The 16472-nt window shown below is 36.9% G+C and overlaps 1 long non-coding RNA gene across 2 annotated transcripts in view; it reads left to right on the forward strand.

Annotated features, from left to right (window-relative positions):
* Window positions 1–16083, forward strand: part of LOC140520921 (uncharacterized) — a 150875-nt gene extending 134792 nt beyond the window's left edge. The window contains exons 4-5 of one of the 2 annotated variants that reach the window (XR_011972707.1): window positions 12358–12494; window positions 16017–16083. This is a non-coding gene — a long non-coding RNA (uncharacterized lncRNA). Of the gene's footprint in view, window positions 1–318; window positions 2862–12357; window positions 12495–16016 lie in introns of those variants that run through there. The other variant, XR_011972708.1, reaches the window with a different exon arrangement.
* The last annotated feature ends 389 nt before the right edge of the window (window positions 16084–16472 follow it).

Below are 16472 nucleotides of genomic sequence, written 5' to 3' on the forward strand. Positions count from 1 at the left end.
AAGCCCCCAAAATGAAACCTCAACTCAGAGTATATATACACTTTTCAGTGTCAGAGGGCATCATGACCCTTGAGAACCATTGCCTCATTAGAAATTAACAAAAGATGTGGGCCTTCCTACAAAACAAGCCTCCCCTAATCAAGCTTCCCTTAATGGGCAGGCCCATTAATGTGTGGAGAAGATCTTTAGCTCTCTCTAACTTAATTAACATTACAAGCCCTCCTGGCTCAGAGAGAATATAAATAGTAACTGTTTCTCTTTTAGCCAGTATTCCTGAGGGTCTTCCACTCATGGTTAAATTTATTTTTTTTATTAAAGGAGCCATCTGTTGACTCACTTCTTAAAGATGCCTATTCACTGAATGGATGTTGCCTCACTCAAAGTGAGAACCTGAAAAGACCTTAGTTTAAAAAGGCTAGGGTCTCCCATTGCATCCTGGGTGATCTCCAGTCATCTTGATAGATATCTGGCCACTGGACCCTAGATGGCTCTGGAGGATAAAGTGAGACTGGTAACCTTACACAGCCCTCCTTCATTCAAATCAAAGTCAATTGCAAGTTATTCCATCTTCTCTCTGGTCCTCTTCGAGAATGAAAGAAAAACACGAGCCCATCATTCTGTCAAGAATTTTTATATGGGAGGAGTCAAGATGGTGGAGTAGAAAGACACACATATGCTAGCTCCGAACCCACAGCCAATAAAATATCTGTAAAAGAGAACTCCCAACAAATTCTGGAGCAGTAGAAGCCACAGAACAACAGAACGGAGGAGATTTCTGTTTCAGAGAGCCTTGAAAAACTGATGAAAGGTCTGTTGTGTCCCAGACCCAGAGCCCAGCCCAATCCTGCCTTGGCTGCGTGGCACCAAGAGGAGCAGATCGAGCTGGCTTCAGGGACGGAATCTCCAGAAGCAGTGCAGAACCCTTCACCCACAGGTGACAAGGGTCCGTGAGAGAGTCTTTTTGGGTGGCCAACAGGGGAGTGGGGTGTCCCCATGGCTCGGGCCCCCTTGGGAGGCAGTGGCAGGGGCAGCAACAGACAGGGACTCCCCAAGCAGGCAGGAGCCCAGAATCATTGTTGAAGGTCTATGCATAAACCCTGTAAGGGAATTGAGCCCCGTGTGGTGGCCCTGCCCCCACCTGAGCACCTGAACTTAATCTCACACTGAATAGCAGCCCCACCCTGCCAAAAGCCCTGAGGCTGGGAAGCAGCGTTTGAATCTCAGACTCCAAGCACTGGCTGGGTGGATCTGGAGGCAAAGTGGGTGTGAAGAGGACATTAAGAAGTAAAGTCACTGGCTGGGAAAATGCCCAGAAAAGGGAAAAAAAATAAGACTATAGAAGGTTACTTTCTTGGTGAACAGGTATTTCCTCCCTTCCTTTCAGATGAGGAAGAACAATGCTTACCATCAGGGAAAGACACAGAAATCAAGGCTTCTGTATCCCAGCCCACCGAATGGGCTCAGGCCATGGAAGAGCTCAAAAAGGATTTTGAAAATCAAGTTAGAGAGGTGGAGGAAAAGCTGGGAAGAGAAATGAGAGAGATGCAAGTAAAGTATGAAAAGCAGGTCAACAGCTTGCTAAAGGAGACCCAAAAAATGCTGAAGAAAATAACACCTTGAAAAACAGGCTAACTCAATTGGCAAAAGAGGTCCAAAAAGCCAATGAGGAAAAGAATGCTTTCAAAAGCAGAATTAGCCAAATGGAAAAGGAGGTTCAAAAGCTCACTGAAGAAAATAGTTCTTTCAAAATTAGAATGGAACAGATGGAGGCTAAGGACTTTGTGAGAAACCAAGAAATCACAAAACAAAACCAAAAGAATGAGAAAATGGAAGATAATGTGAAATATCTCCTTGGAAAAACAACTGACCTGGAAAATAGATCCAGGAGAGACAATTTAAAAATTATGGGTCTATCTGAAAGCCATGATCAAAAAAAAAAAAAAAAAAGAGCCTAGACATCATCTTTCATGAAATTATCAAGGAAAACTGCCCTGAGATTCTAGAACCAGAGGGCAAAATAAATATTGAAAGAATCCACAGATCCCCTCCTGAAAGAGATCCAAAAAGAGAAACTCCTAAGAACATTGTGGCCAAATTCCAGAATTCCCTGGTCAAGGAGAAAATATTGCAAGCAACTAGAAAGAAACAATTCAAGTACTGTGGAAATACAATCAGGATAACACAAGATCTAGCAGCTTCTACATTAAGGGGTCGAAGGGAGTGGAATAGGATATTCCAGAAGTCAAAGGAACTAGGACTAAAACCAAGAATCACCTACCCAGCAAAACTGAGTATAATACTTCAGGGGAAAAATTGGTCTTTCAATGAAATAGAGGACTTTCAAGCATTCTTGATGAAAAGACCAGAGCTGAAAAGAAAATTTGACTTTCAAACATAAGAATGAAGAGAAGCATGAAAAGGTAAACAGCAAAGAGAAGTCATAAGGGACTTACTAAAGTTGAACTGTTTACATTCCTACATGGAAAGACAATATTTGTAACTCTTGAACCTTTTCAGTATCTGGGTAGTGGGTGGGATTACACACACACACACACACACACACACACACACACATGCACATGCACACACACATAGAGACAAAGTGCACAGAGTGAATTGAAGAGGATGGGATCATATCTTAAAAAAAATGAAATCAAGCAGTGAGAGAGAAATATATTGGGAGGAAAAAGGGAGAAATGGAATGGGGTAAATTATCTCTCATAAAAGAGGCAAGCAAAAGACTTTTTAGTGGAGGGAAAAAGAGGGGAGGTGAGAGAAAAACATGAAGTTTACTCTCATCACATTCCACTAAAGGAAGGAATAAAATGCACACTCATTTTGGCATGAAAACCTATCTTACAATACAGGAAAGTGGGGTATAAGGGGATAAGCAGGGTGGGGGGGGGATGATGGAAGGGAGGGCATTGGGAGGAGGGAGCAATTTGAGGTCAACACTCATGGGGAGGGACAGGATCAAAAGAGAGAATAGAAGCAATGGAGGGCAGGATAGGATGGAGGGAAATATAGTTAGTCTTATACAACACGACTATTATGGAAGTCATTTGCAAAACTACACAGATATGGCCTATATTGAATTGCTTGCCTTCCAAAAGGGAAGGGGTGGGGAGGGAGGGATGAAGAGAATTTGGAACTCAAAGTTTTAGGAACAACTATCGAGTACTGTTCTTGCTACTAGGAAATAAGAAATACAGGTAAATGGGTATAGAAAGTTATTTGGCCCTACAGGACAAAAGAGAAGAAGGGGACAAGGGCAGAGAGGGATGATAGAAGAGAGGGCAGATTGGTGATAGGGGCAATTAGAATGTTTGGTGTTTTGGGGTGGGGGGAGGGGACAAATGGGGAGAAAATTTGGAACCCAAAATTTTGTGAAAATGAATGTTAAAAGTTAAATAAATAAATTTTAAAAAATTTTTATATGATCTGGAAATGCAAATAAATAAACAAACAAACAAACAAACAAATAATAAATAAATGGCTGAATAAATGAATAAATAAATAAATAAATAAAATTAGGAAAACACAACCTGCCTCACCCAGAAGTTCTCTATACCTCTGAATTCACAGATCTGGTTCCCATCCCTCTCTCTCTCTCTCTCTCTCCGACTCTATATCTATCCCAGGCCATGGGCTTTGAGAAAACTATATATACAAGGCTAGTTTATGAATATATGTGTTAATTTTATTTCTTTAATGCACATGAATCCTACCCTACTCACACTTCAAGAATCCTTCTCCAAAACTATATACATAAAAGTGGGTATTCACCCCCACATGTATTATTATATATTATTTTATATATACATATTTTTACATATTATATATTCATGTTTTAATATATTATTTTATATATTTATTTAAATATTTGTATATATATATATGTATAAATTTGTGTGTATATACATATATGTATATATGTGTGTGGGAGAGTATATACACACACACATTACAATTAACCTTCAGACCGAGAACTAATATTGCCTGGTAGACAATGTCTTAGAAAATATATCAAATAATTTTCATCAAATAGGCAAAAACTCAGACACAATAATATGAAGAAAGTCAGGAACTGAAGTTGGAGTCAGACATGATATAGGATATCTTCCTAGGTTCACTATTATCTTTTTGATGAGTTTTAAAAATCTCTTTGGCCCAGGTTTTCCATTTATAATATAAAGAGGAAATAAATGTTATTTAAACTCACTAAGGTACTATAATGTAAAGCAACAACAAATCCACTTTTCATTTAATAAAGCAGACAAAAACTGTGTTAGCACTATAAAAATATACTTTAGAATTAGAATGAAAGGATCTGGGAGCTCATGGATTTTGATATCCTCTTTATCAATGCAGATGAAGACCCAGTTAGGTAGTGTCAATTGGTCTGATTTGCATCCACAGCCTCTGATTGATGCTCCACACAGGAAACCTTCACCATGCTGGAGGTCTTCCACTAGTATTTTTTTTTATTTTTTATTTTTGTTTTGCTTCTCTTTTTTTACATTTCATGGGTACCTGGGCAGCACCTGGGCTACCTATGTGCTATCTATGATGCTGCTCATCACATGAGTTCACCTTTTTTCCATCATGAATTTCATTGATTATATCCCTTGCACGCATATGACTAATAAGAGGGCAGACTAGGCATTTTCTCTAATCCTTACTAGCTCTCAAAAATCTCCCAAAAGAGGAATTATATATCTGTAGAGAAATTCTATCTGAACCCATAAGACAAGAAACAAAAAAGCTTCTCTCTATAATATCCTTTTGAATTAATACTAGAGGTTTCTAATCCTTAATGAGTTCATTCAGCACCCAGTCCTTATCAGATTCCACACTCTAACAGGATGCAGAAATCAATCCATAGACTTGTCCTTAGAAGCTACTCAGGGATTTCTCTACTATTGGAGAAAGTATGTAATTATACCACATGTCCTTCTATCCCTTACTCCACTGCAACAAACAGCAAACATTAACTACTGACCAACCAGAAGAGGAAGGAGAGACCTGGAGGAGGATTTGATTTTCTTCTATAGGTTATGAAAGTCTTTAGGTTATGAAAACTCAGGGGTAGAGAATCCTCTCTTCAAACCACTTCCAACCCTCAAATCCTCCAACCTTCCACCACTTTGCAAAGGCAGGAGAAGCTGATTAAGCCTAACCAGAGAAGGTAGAAATTAGAGACAGGGACAAAATCTGGGGAGGATTGCAGAATGTATGGATGTACTAAGTCTTATGGAAAAGGAACTAATTCTAGATCCCACAGAAATAACTTAGAAATGAGATTAAGGAAGCTGAGGTAGCTTTGAAGTCTATTCCAGGATATATATCTGCCATCAAAGGCGAAGAAGCCAGAAAGTGAAAAAAGAATAGAAAACAAATTGGATAAAATCACCAAAGATGTCAGGACGTAAAAACTTCAAATTAAAACCTCGAGTAAAAGCAGATAAATCAGAGAAGATACTTAAAATTGAAGATTAGATGAATACTAAAACATCAAAAAGATGACAAACTTCTGTAAATAAATATTAGCTTGACAAAGGAAATGTTAGAATTCCTAGAGGACATGGAACAAGATGTTCCATAATGGTTTAAAAAAGAAATAAAAAAAATTCAAGGGAACACATTCGTTTGTTTTTTTTTTTAAATAAATTTATTATTTATTTATTTTTTAGTATTTAAAAAAAATTGAGCCCCAAATTCTTTCCCTCACTCCCTACACCTTAAGAAGGCAGGCAATATGGTATCAGTTATACACTTGAAATAATGCCAAAAATATTTCCATATTCAGTATATTAAAAAAAAAAAAGAAAATAGCACTTACTCTCTGAATAGGACTTTTTACAGAGGGACTCTCAGTTAACATAAATAATTCTTAATTTGAAATTTTGTAGTTTGGTGGAACTGTAATTTCATCAGGGTGGGTACACTATGTTTTACAAATATAGGTCATAGAATCTCCATGACATCTTATCCCATATTTTTTCATCCATGTTTTCCCTATAAATTCTCAGACTATAACTAATAAATGGCAGTCTTTTTGTTATTGCCAATTTTGACACTCTTACAATAATTTAACTTCAACATTTTCCTGATATCCAAACTTTAACACATTAATGCATTTTTGGTAGGTGGAACTGAGGACTGGTACAGCTGTTCTAGAAAGAAATTAGAAATTATGCAAATGAAATTACTAAAATGTTCATAAGAAAAACAAGAAAAAAATGAAAAACTTTTACTTCGATCTATACCCGGTGTTCAACAGTTGCCATTCTAAAAATGGATAACATTTTTCATCATGCGTCTTTTGGAACCATCTTGATCATAGTAGATGTCTTTTACAGCTGATCATCTTTACAATAGTGCTGTTACTGTGTACAATGTTCTCATGGTTCTTCCCACTTCACTTTGCATCAGTTCATATAAGTCTTTCAAGGATTTTTTTAAAACTATCCAGCTTGTTATTTATTACAGCACAATAACATTCTATCACAATCATATACCACAACTTGTTGGGCATCTCCTCAATTTCCCCCTTTTTTTTTTTGTTTTTACAACCACTAAAAGAGCTGTTATAAATATTTTATATACACATGTCCTTTTCTTTTTCCTCTGTTTTTTGATACAGATCTAGTAGTGTTATTGCTGGGTCAAAGGGTACAGATAATTTTTAGAGCACTTTGGGCAACATATAAAGAGAATAAATGTCAGAAATTATGACCAGCACAGCAGAAATAACTAGCAGAAAAATCTTGAGAAGTGAAAGAGACCAATGGATGTGGGAGACAAATATGCTGAAGCAAAGGAGAACATGGAATAACAAAAGCAAAAGGCAGAAATGCTTAAATAAAAATGTTCTCTAGGAAAGCAAAATTTGTCTCTGTATGTAAGTCACTTAAGGATCATTTATCTTCTAGAAAAATATAACAAGTCAAAAAAATCTAAATTCATAGTAAAATGAAATAATATAAGAAAACTTTCCAGAACTTTTGAACACAGAAAAACAAAGCAATGACCAAAAGAATCTAAATATAGCTTCCAGAAAAGGAAAAAAATTTAAAAATACTTGTTTCCAATACCAAGAAAGGGCGTAGCGAATAATTCCAATGACAAATAACAAATTCTGCAAATGTCCAGGAAAAAGAAATTAAAATACAAAATTAAAGGAATTTGAATAGCACAAGATTATTTTGCACCCACTAGAAGCCACAGAAGGGAATGGAATTTTTTTCCCTTGAAAGTTAAGTAGCTCAAGATGCAATCTAAAATGACATACCATGCAAATCTAATACTCAAAGAAAAAAAACAGAAGCTCAGTAGAAGAAAGGCATTTGAGGCATTCTTGCATCCTTCAAAATCCAGATGTGAACAGAATATTCAACTTGCAAACCACCAAAAGAACATAAAACACAAAAGAAATAAATAAATACAATACAAAGAAAAGAATGAATAGTGAAATAACTTACCTGGTCTTTTGAGATTATTTAAAAAAAAAACAGAAAGAGAAGATTGAACAATGGGGCTTAAATAAAATATTTCTGAAATACAAAATTTTATGTCATGTGCTCTAGGATGTTTAGGAAAGTTTGCTGTTCAAGACAAAAAAATACGTTATGAAAAGGTATTCTGCAACATTTTTCTTCTTGGCACAATTGTTGTTGTTTGAGTTGTTGAACTCTGAAGTTTATTTGAACCTGAAATGCTAATCGAAACTGCAGACAAACTTGATAATTCCCATGAATTTTGCTGCAAAAATCTCTTCATGAAAGCCCTGCAAAATGACCTTATTGAGTTCTGAATAGCTCTTCTACTGGCAGACAGAAGCAGATGTCACAAACCAAACATGCTAGATTTAATACAATTTTGCATTGGCTTTAATGGACAGATGTTTTGACTATGACATGGCAAGACAAGGATTTGAAATGGTGGATTGGAAAGATTTTGTTCATAAAAGTAATTGCTCTTACATTACAAAGTGCAGGATTTACATGTGGAAAATGTCAGCCTATAGCAGGATGCTAGAATGGATCATGTTACCACAGCCATTGAGCTGACTAGAAATCGCCAACACACTTTTGAAGCCCATACATGCATGCAAGACCTAGGGCCTTTTTAATAGGCATCACACATGGAATGGCTTTAGGGTAGAGCCTCAAGACCTGAGGCACTGTATCTTGTAAGTCAACTCTTGATTTTATTTGCTTACCTCAACCACTTTCTCAGTTATCTTTGAATGTATTGTTGTTTTCAAAACTCAGACTTAATTCTTTCTGATTCTCTACGTCCTTGAGAAGCCACCTCAACCTGTTGATGTGTGCTCAGAGAATGCCAACCCATATGGATTTTAGTCTTTGAATGATATCTTTAGAGGGGTGAATTCACTAGCAAAAACATAAGTCCTTTGAGGACAAGGACCGTTTTGTTTTTTGTCTCTTTATCTGTAATGTTTTACCTGGCACATAGTAATTATTTAATAAATGCTTGTTAAATTATTGAATGGAAACAACTCATTTATCCAGGCATTTAAGCAACTTTATCTCTTATCTCTGTATCAAAGAGGAAATGAAAAGGGCTTCTTAGCACCTGGAGTAACAGGCATCTGAAAGGTCCAGCAACTAAAACCAGAGATTCCATTCCTTAGACTTCATGTTCTATTGACTCATTTAACATAAAAAGTAATGCCCTGTTAGGCATGTTGATATTTGTGTTTTAGCCCCCAACTGACTTAGTAGCAAGACGTGATGACACATAGTGGTTCTTAGGGACAGACCTAATGAAAACAGAATGTGAAGCAGCTTACAGACTCGTATGGAGGAGGGAGACAAAATATTTTAAAAAGTAGAGGGAAAGGTACCAAAATAAATATTCAAAAGGATGGAGGTCATCCAAAACTTAAATTATATTATCATTGATAATATTTTATTTATATCTCATTTAATTAATTGTTATTACTAATAGCTAGCATTTAGATAACCTGTATGTGATTTGTAATGGGGAATAGAAGAGAGAAGTTGTCTAGATCCATGTTGAACAAGTATCTATTGCTTCCTCCATATGCACACATATGTGTACATGTAAAATGAGAAGTGATAGAACTCCAGTTGAGCTATTTAAAATCCTAGATGCTGCTAAAGCATCGTACTCAATATGCCAGCAAACTTGGAAAACTCAAAAGTAACATTCTGCAAGCTAGGCTTCAACAATATGTGAACCAAGAAATATGCAGTGAGCAGGCTGATTTTCAAAGAGGTAGAGGGACTAGAGACCAAATTGCCAATATTTGCTTGATTCTGGAGAAAGCAAAGGAGTTCTCAAAAAAAAAATCTACTTCTGCTTCACGACTACATTAAAACCTTTGACTGTGAGGATCATGATCAAAATGTGAGAAGTCGTTAAAGAGACAGAAGTACCAAATACTCTTACTAGTTTCCTGAATAACTTGTATGAGGGTCAAGAAGGGACAGACATGGAACTAACCATGGAACTAAACATGGAACAACTGATGGGTTTAAGATTAGAAAAGGAGCATGATAAGGCTATGTATGGTTACCTTACTTAACTTGTATGCAGAGTACATATACAAAATGCCAGGCTGGATGAATCAAAAGTTGGAATTAAGATTGCTCAGAAAAATATCAACACTCTCAGATATGCATATAGTACTGTGCTGGTAGAAAGTGAAGAAAAATTAGGAAGCCTTTTAATGAGAGTGAAAGAGTAAAGTATAAAAACTGGCTTGAAGTGTAACATACACACACACACACACACACACACACAACCACTAAGATCTTGGCAACTAAAAAAAATCACTTCCTAGCAAACAGAGGGAGAAGAAATGGAAGCATTGTCAACTATAGTTGGTAGCCACAGCCATGAAATTAAAAACAAACAAACAAGTACCTTGCTCCTTGTAAGGAAAGCTATGATTAATCTGGACAGCATACGAAAACGTAGAGGCATCACCTTGCTGACAAAGGTCTGTATAGTCAAAGCTGTGGTGCTTCCAGTAGTAATGTGTGACTGTGAAAGTTGGATTATAAGGAAAGGTGAGCACTTCAGAATGAATGTTTTCAAATGTGGTGCTGGAGAACACTTTTGAGCGTCCCTTGGACAGCAAGGAGATCAAATCAGTCAGTACTGTAAGAAATTAATTCAGACTATTCTTTGTAAAGTCAAGTACTGAAGCTAAAACTTAAATTCTTTGGCCATATATTGGGAAGACAGGATTCCTTGGAAATGACTGTGATGTTGGGAAAGAGTGAAGGCAAAAAGAAAAGGGAATGGCAGAGGATAAGATGGATAGATAGTGTGATGGAAACAATGACAATGAACTTGGACAGACTTCAAGAGATAGTGGAGGATGGAAGTGCCTGCCATGTGATGATTCAGGGGGTCAAGGAGAGTTGGGCGTGACTACATGACTGAACAACAACAAAATATATCATATAGTTACACATACAAATATCCTACTTTGTTCAACCTCAGAAAACTTTCTAAACCTACCCATAACAATGTTTTAACCTAGGAACAAATGATTATCAAAACTGGGTTCACTAGAAGGACAGGAGTTATAGTGGAGGATTGTGAAGAGGCTGTAAATTGTCTAATGTATTCCCACTCACTGACAACCTCTGCTGAGGAAGTGGAAGGCAAGCCCTGTTAATCTCTTGCCTTCCTTGTCACCTTGGTACTTCTCTGTTTCATTGAAGACAACAGGCATAATAGACCTTGACAGGAAATACTGTGAAACCTGGAGTTAGACCAGAACATGTGACCAAATCACCTTCTAGATTTAGCAAAATCCAAATTTGCCCATTCCCCTCTGAAAAAAGCTGTTGAAACTCCTGGCAGATTATAGTGTGAAAAAGAGTCCAGACTTTCTGTTCCTGAGTGCCTCAAGCTAGGATAGCAGTCTATTATGACCCTTATTAATTTGTTGGTAAATACATTTAGTTCCTCACTTGACACTAATAAATGTTGGAAGGAATGAGGTTCAGTCATGGTTTCCCTTGCCTTTGCACTCTTGGTAAACAGTAGTTGTCTAACTGGCTGTCTAGTGACTACATATAAAGCCCCTGTTTACATAGGCTGGGTGTCCATTTCATTTCTGCTTGGTCTACAAAATAAATAGAAAAAGTATGTTAGAAATAGAGTTTTGTGAAGTTGAAAAAAGCATTTGAGCCACTGGGCAACGGAAAACGACTTCTGTTTATATGTTTCTACCCTTTCTGTCACTTACAGCTGTGTTATAGCTTATAACTAATCCCTTTTTTTCTTTCTTTTTTCAAAAATTTACTTTAAAGCCAGTACTTCAAAATGCTTCCAAGGTTTCAGAGTTTTCATTTCTGGACAATATATACAATAGGGAATTTTTTCTAATCTGGGTCTTGTTTAAAGATTTCTCTTTAAGGACAAATATTATGAATAAAACAATTAAGATGTGTTAATCCAGTTTTAAAGACTTAAGTGAAAGAAAAATGGGTCTCTCATACAATTATGTTCATATTTGACAAAGTCTCCTGCTTCATTAAGTTGCCCTGATACCCCCAGCCCAGCTTCTTACTCCCTTCACCTTTTTGATGCTAACTCTTTTTAGTCACTTTGAATGGGTATCTGTCACAGTACAATTCATGTCCTGTTTTATGACACCATGGAATCCTGGTGAGTTGGAGGTGGCAATTTCAGCAAAGCTAACTTCATCTTCCTGTTAAAAGGGACAGGTCTGAATTCTTTTTGACACACTGTACCAGCACAGAAATAAAGAAACCTGTTCCATTCCTCTCAAACAGGCCACACAGAGTGTTTCTTAAAAGCAAAAAGCTTCCACAAAACCACCAAAACAAAATAAAACAAAAAAAACCATGAAAGAAAACAATCCAAATAATACTCAAACACGTTTAAAGAATTGGAAGGTAAGTTCACCGACTAACTTCATTTTAGGAATGCATGATAACAATTTGCCAGGAAATACATTGTATCCCAGGATGGAAGACTAGACTTACTGGTGTCTGAAGGCCTGAGCTCAGGCAGCCCAGCAGGGGGTAGCCAAGCACTGGTAACTGGGGAGGCATTCTACTCCATAGGATCCTTTCTTATAGGGACAGAAACACAGCTTTGCTGAATCTATAAACAAGTTTACCTTACTAATAATTCAGATTATTTACTCCTTGTTACTGTATTCCAATCTGGTTATCAAAAGCAACAAGGTTACGTGAATCTTCTACACAAGATATGGGTAATTGGGAGTTCACCTAAGGGACAGAGAATTAATTTGCTTCACCCCAAGCTTTGGGGTGATGATTTTTGCTTTTCGTTTTCATATTTTTTACCTTTCTGCAGGAAGGGCTCGGCTTTGCCTTTTGGTGGCAGTAACGAAGACAAACAGGCCAACGAAATCCAACTGAGTCACCAGGTTTTGGAAAACCATGAGGAAACATCCCATGAGCCTTCCCTTGGGACAACATAAGGCTAGACAAGTGAGCCCCTAAGACAGAAGGTTAATGGCAAATGTCTTTGTGGAGAAGACAGCTAACTATAACCATGGGGATCCTTGGTCAAGGGGCAGGGAAATATGACAAGCTGCATTATTTTGGGGGGTAGGAGGACACAGTATGTGAAAAGAATGACAGTCATTAGGAAAATAATCGTCTGAAGAAGCCAGCCCCCATTTATGTGTGTGAGTTCCTGCTATCACTGACCACTGAGAAACATTCATCACATCTGCAGGACTCCCCTTTGGCTTGTTGCTTTTCCACCCATGCTATATTAGGGGGAAGCTGCTTTTCTTTGTTCTGTTTTCCTCCAGTGCAGTGAACCCTTACATTATGAGTTTCTGGTGGAGTTCTAACCTCTAATATACAACCATTACATCTTATCTCAGATCCTAAATTACTCTAAAATCCAATTATAAAATCCCCTTTCCTTCAGTTGCACACAACTTGCCACATTACTGAAATGCTGGGTAGCTCTTTTGTTTTTCTAAATTAATAATAACTACCATTTTCCGTCTGCTCTTTTCATGGAACTCTTTTATATCACCACACAGCCTTCTATAATGCATATGATCATCCCTTTTGAATTTCTGTTGTGCTGGAAAAAAGCTCATGATAATTTTTAAAAAATTCTGGATCCAAACATTTGAAACTCCCTGATCCTTAATGGGGGATTTTTTTTTAACTTATCAGTTACATTTTCACTGCTGCAGTGCTTTGCCTCAGTGAAATGGCAATCCATCACTTTCAAGGTTTCAAAAGGTTAGCATGGATTTTGTATTGTTATTTTAACATTTTCATTGATTGTAAACCCCTGGCCCTCCTAAAGTTTCCAAAGCATAAGTGACATTTTCAATACAGTGTCCCAACTTATGGTTCTTGCATCTACGTGAGAGAAAATGACATGCTGAAGGACAGAGACACCATTCCATCTCCAAGAAAATATGGAATGTGGGAGAAGTTAAAAACTTTTGGAAAAAAAAGGAAAAGTTCCAGTGACATTCCTAGGAATATTCAGTATAGCAGGGGCATTTCTCCCAAACTATTTATCCACCTCTAATTCAATTCAATACATATTTATTAAGTTTCTAGTTTGTGCAAGGCACTGTGCTAATAACTAGGAATTCAAAAAGAAATAAAAGATAGTTCTTGCCCTCAAGGAGCTTACAATCTAATGGGGCCGACAACATTCAAACTATACATACATATGTATGTATATACATATGAGAAGCTATATGTAGCTTCTCAATAATAATAAATAGGAAAGAGTGAAAAGAGGGAAAACACTGAAATTAAGAGGATTTAGGTAAGGCTACTTGTAGAAGGTAGGATTTTTGGTGAGATTTAAAGGAGTCCAGGGAGATCAACAGCTGGAGGGAGAAGGGAAAGCATTCCAAGCCTGTGGGGCTACCGGAAAGAATTCCTAGTGCTGAGACATTGAAGATGATAAAAGTTTTTAGTATAAAGGTTCATATATTTCTCATGAAAAGATGGCAAATTCAACTCAGATCACACAAACTGACCTGATTTGAGACACGGAAAAATTGAGAGGAGCTATGATTGAAACATAGTTACTTTTCTATCTGGTAGATTCTTGTAACTTTGAATCTCAGTTGGAAGAGTATGTTCTACACTTTTACTATATATTATTAATAATATATTAGTAGACTACGAAAGTATATTTATATTATGTTAATATGCCTCCTAGTCCATTCCTCAAAGATGCCCTTTGTTCAGTTATGCATTTATAGCTCATCTGCCAGAGTTCTGTTTTTTGATATCCTAATACTTGAAGATTTCAATAGAACTGACAAGTTCAATAGAACTCTTCAGTTTGAAGTCGGTACTCATGAAGTCTTTCACACATGTTTCTGAGGAATAGATTATAGCTATCAGAGGAGGGTAGCCATGTAGAAGAGTGAAGAGTCCTTGATTTGGAGTTAGGGGACCTGGATTCAAATTTTGATTTTGATACTTGGTATTCATTTGGCCACAGGCAATTCAATTGATTTCTCTGGATTAGGTTTCTTCATCAGGAGAATGAAGGCAGACTACCAGGGGTAGGGAACTTGTAGCCTTGAGGTCACATAGGGCCTTCTAGGTCCTTTCAATGAGTCACACTTGAGGACCCATAGGGTTACATGTGGCCTTGAGGTTACAGGTTTCCCAGCCCTGGACTAGACAATATCTAATTTCCTTTCCACTTCTTAATCTATGAACTTTTGATTTAAAAGTTCCTAAACTGAACCATTAAATTTCAATCATACATTGAAATAATATTTTTAAGTGGATATTTTTACATCAGTTGTGACCTGAAGTTAAATTTTTATCTCCTAAAGTATTAAATATGTGAACTTCTAGTCCTGTTTCCTTGTGTATCTGCACATACACACAAACACATATGAATTTTCTGTGACCAAATATGAAGAGTCCTGATTCAAGGGACAGAAGCCAGCTGATGAAGCTCCCAGTGCCATATGAAGTCCACGTGACACTGTCCAGAAAACTAGGCTAATAATTAAACGGTGTAATCTGTAAAAAAAAAAAAAAAAAAAAAAAAATGGAATATGCAAAACCCCCAAAGCAACATGATTACCATTATAGGTAACAGCCAAAGGTTTGTTGGAGCCATTTTGAACCAGATCCTGAGAACCAATTGTTAAATTTCCATAGGGAGTATTTATACCTCAATAATCAGCAAATGTTATAAATCACGACTTTATTTATTTGTTGATTGTCTAGACTTAAGAAACTGATGGAGAAAACGTTAATAATGCAATTAAATCTAAAAATGTCTTATGTACATTTTTTTCCCCAAGAGCAAGTTAAACATTTACCAACACATGATTGGAAACAAATTAATGAGGAGATCTCAGGAAAAAAAAAAAAAGAAAGGAAACAATGAAACATTCATATTGAAAGGGCATTCTTCCTTTTTTATGCCAACAATGTATAAATAGCTTTTCATGCTATTTTGAGTTGTTTTACATAGTAAAACCAGGCACTTTAAACTGAGTCCTGTCCATATGGAAAGCAGCCAAGGGTGTGTCTATGCTAGTCAATTTGTACCTCTGTAGCTACATTTTAACAGTCATTTACTCACCTTTTAGCAGAGAAGCAAATCTGCATCTGGGAACATAGCCCTTTCACACAAAAATCTCTAACTTTCCTTGTAGCGGGTGCATTCTAAAAGGTCAGCTACTGGATTTATTAGGAACATGCAAGAGAAAGGTTCCATTTTTTTTTCCCTTTAAGATTTCTCTCTTTTAAGAATTGACACACTGTACCATAGTTAAGTTCTTTTCCTCAGACTCTCCACCAGTGGGTTCTACCAGCTCTCCAGTCTTGTCTTTATTTCTAGTGTTTAATGAGACCATTGCCAACAAGTAGGGGGGAGAAAAGACCTTTCTTCACTGTAGAGGAGATTTAACAAACATCTTGGTGGGGAGGTTACCAGTAATACTAATAGTAATTCTCCCTCCCCCATGCGTTTCTTTTCCAATCAAGGGTGCCATTGAAATCAAGTGTGGGTGCTACACAATGAATTAAAGAAAGAAAACAAAACAACCAATAGGTATATATGCCTTTTCCCCATTAGCCTAGAGCAATACTAAAGGCAAGGGAAACTGAAATTTATAAGGTGCTGACACCCCTGTAATAACATAAAATAGCTGAGTTTAACACTTAATTAGCAATAATTATTATTATTTAAAATAGGAAACTAACTGGTAGCTTCTATTCCCTTGTGGCTGTACTGCAAGGGAGCTGCCACACCCCACCCTCAACCCTATACCCTATAACCCAATTGGCAGCAACCTCACAATCTCCTTCTCCTGAGCCACAGATTTTTGTGTCTCAGAGTTCTTCCCTATTCTCTCAATGGAATTTATATAAACAAGTTGATTTAAGGCCCTGGTTCATGTTGCTCCTCTCAGTAGGTTTGAGAAAGCTTGCCCTGGGTGG

Source organism: Notamacropus eugenii, chromosome 1, assembly GCF_028372415.1.
Source record: "Notamacropus eugenii isolate mMacEug1 chromosome 1, mMacEug1.pri_v2, whole genome shotgun sequence".
Classification (NCBI taxonomy): domain Eukaryota; kingdom Metazoa; phylum Chordata; class Mammalia; order Diprotodontia; family Macropodidae; genus Notamacropus; species Notamacropus eugenii.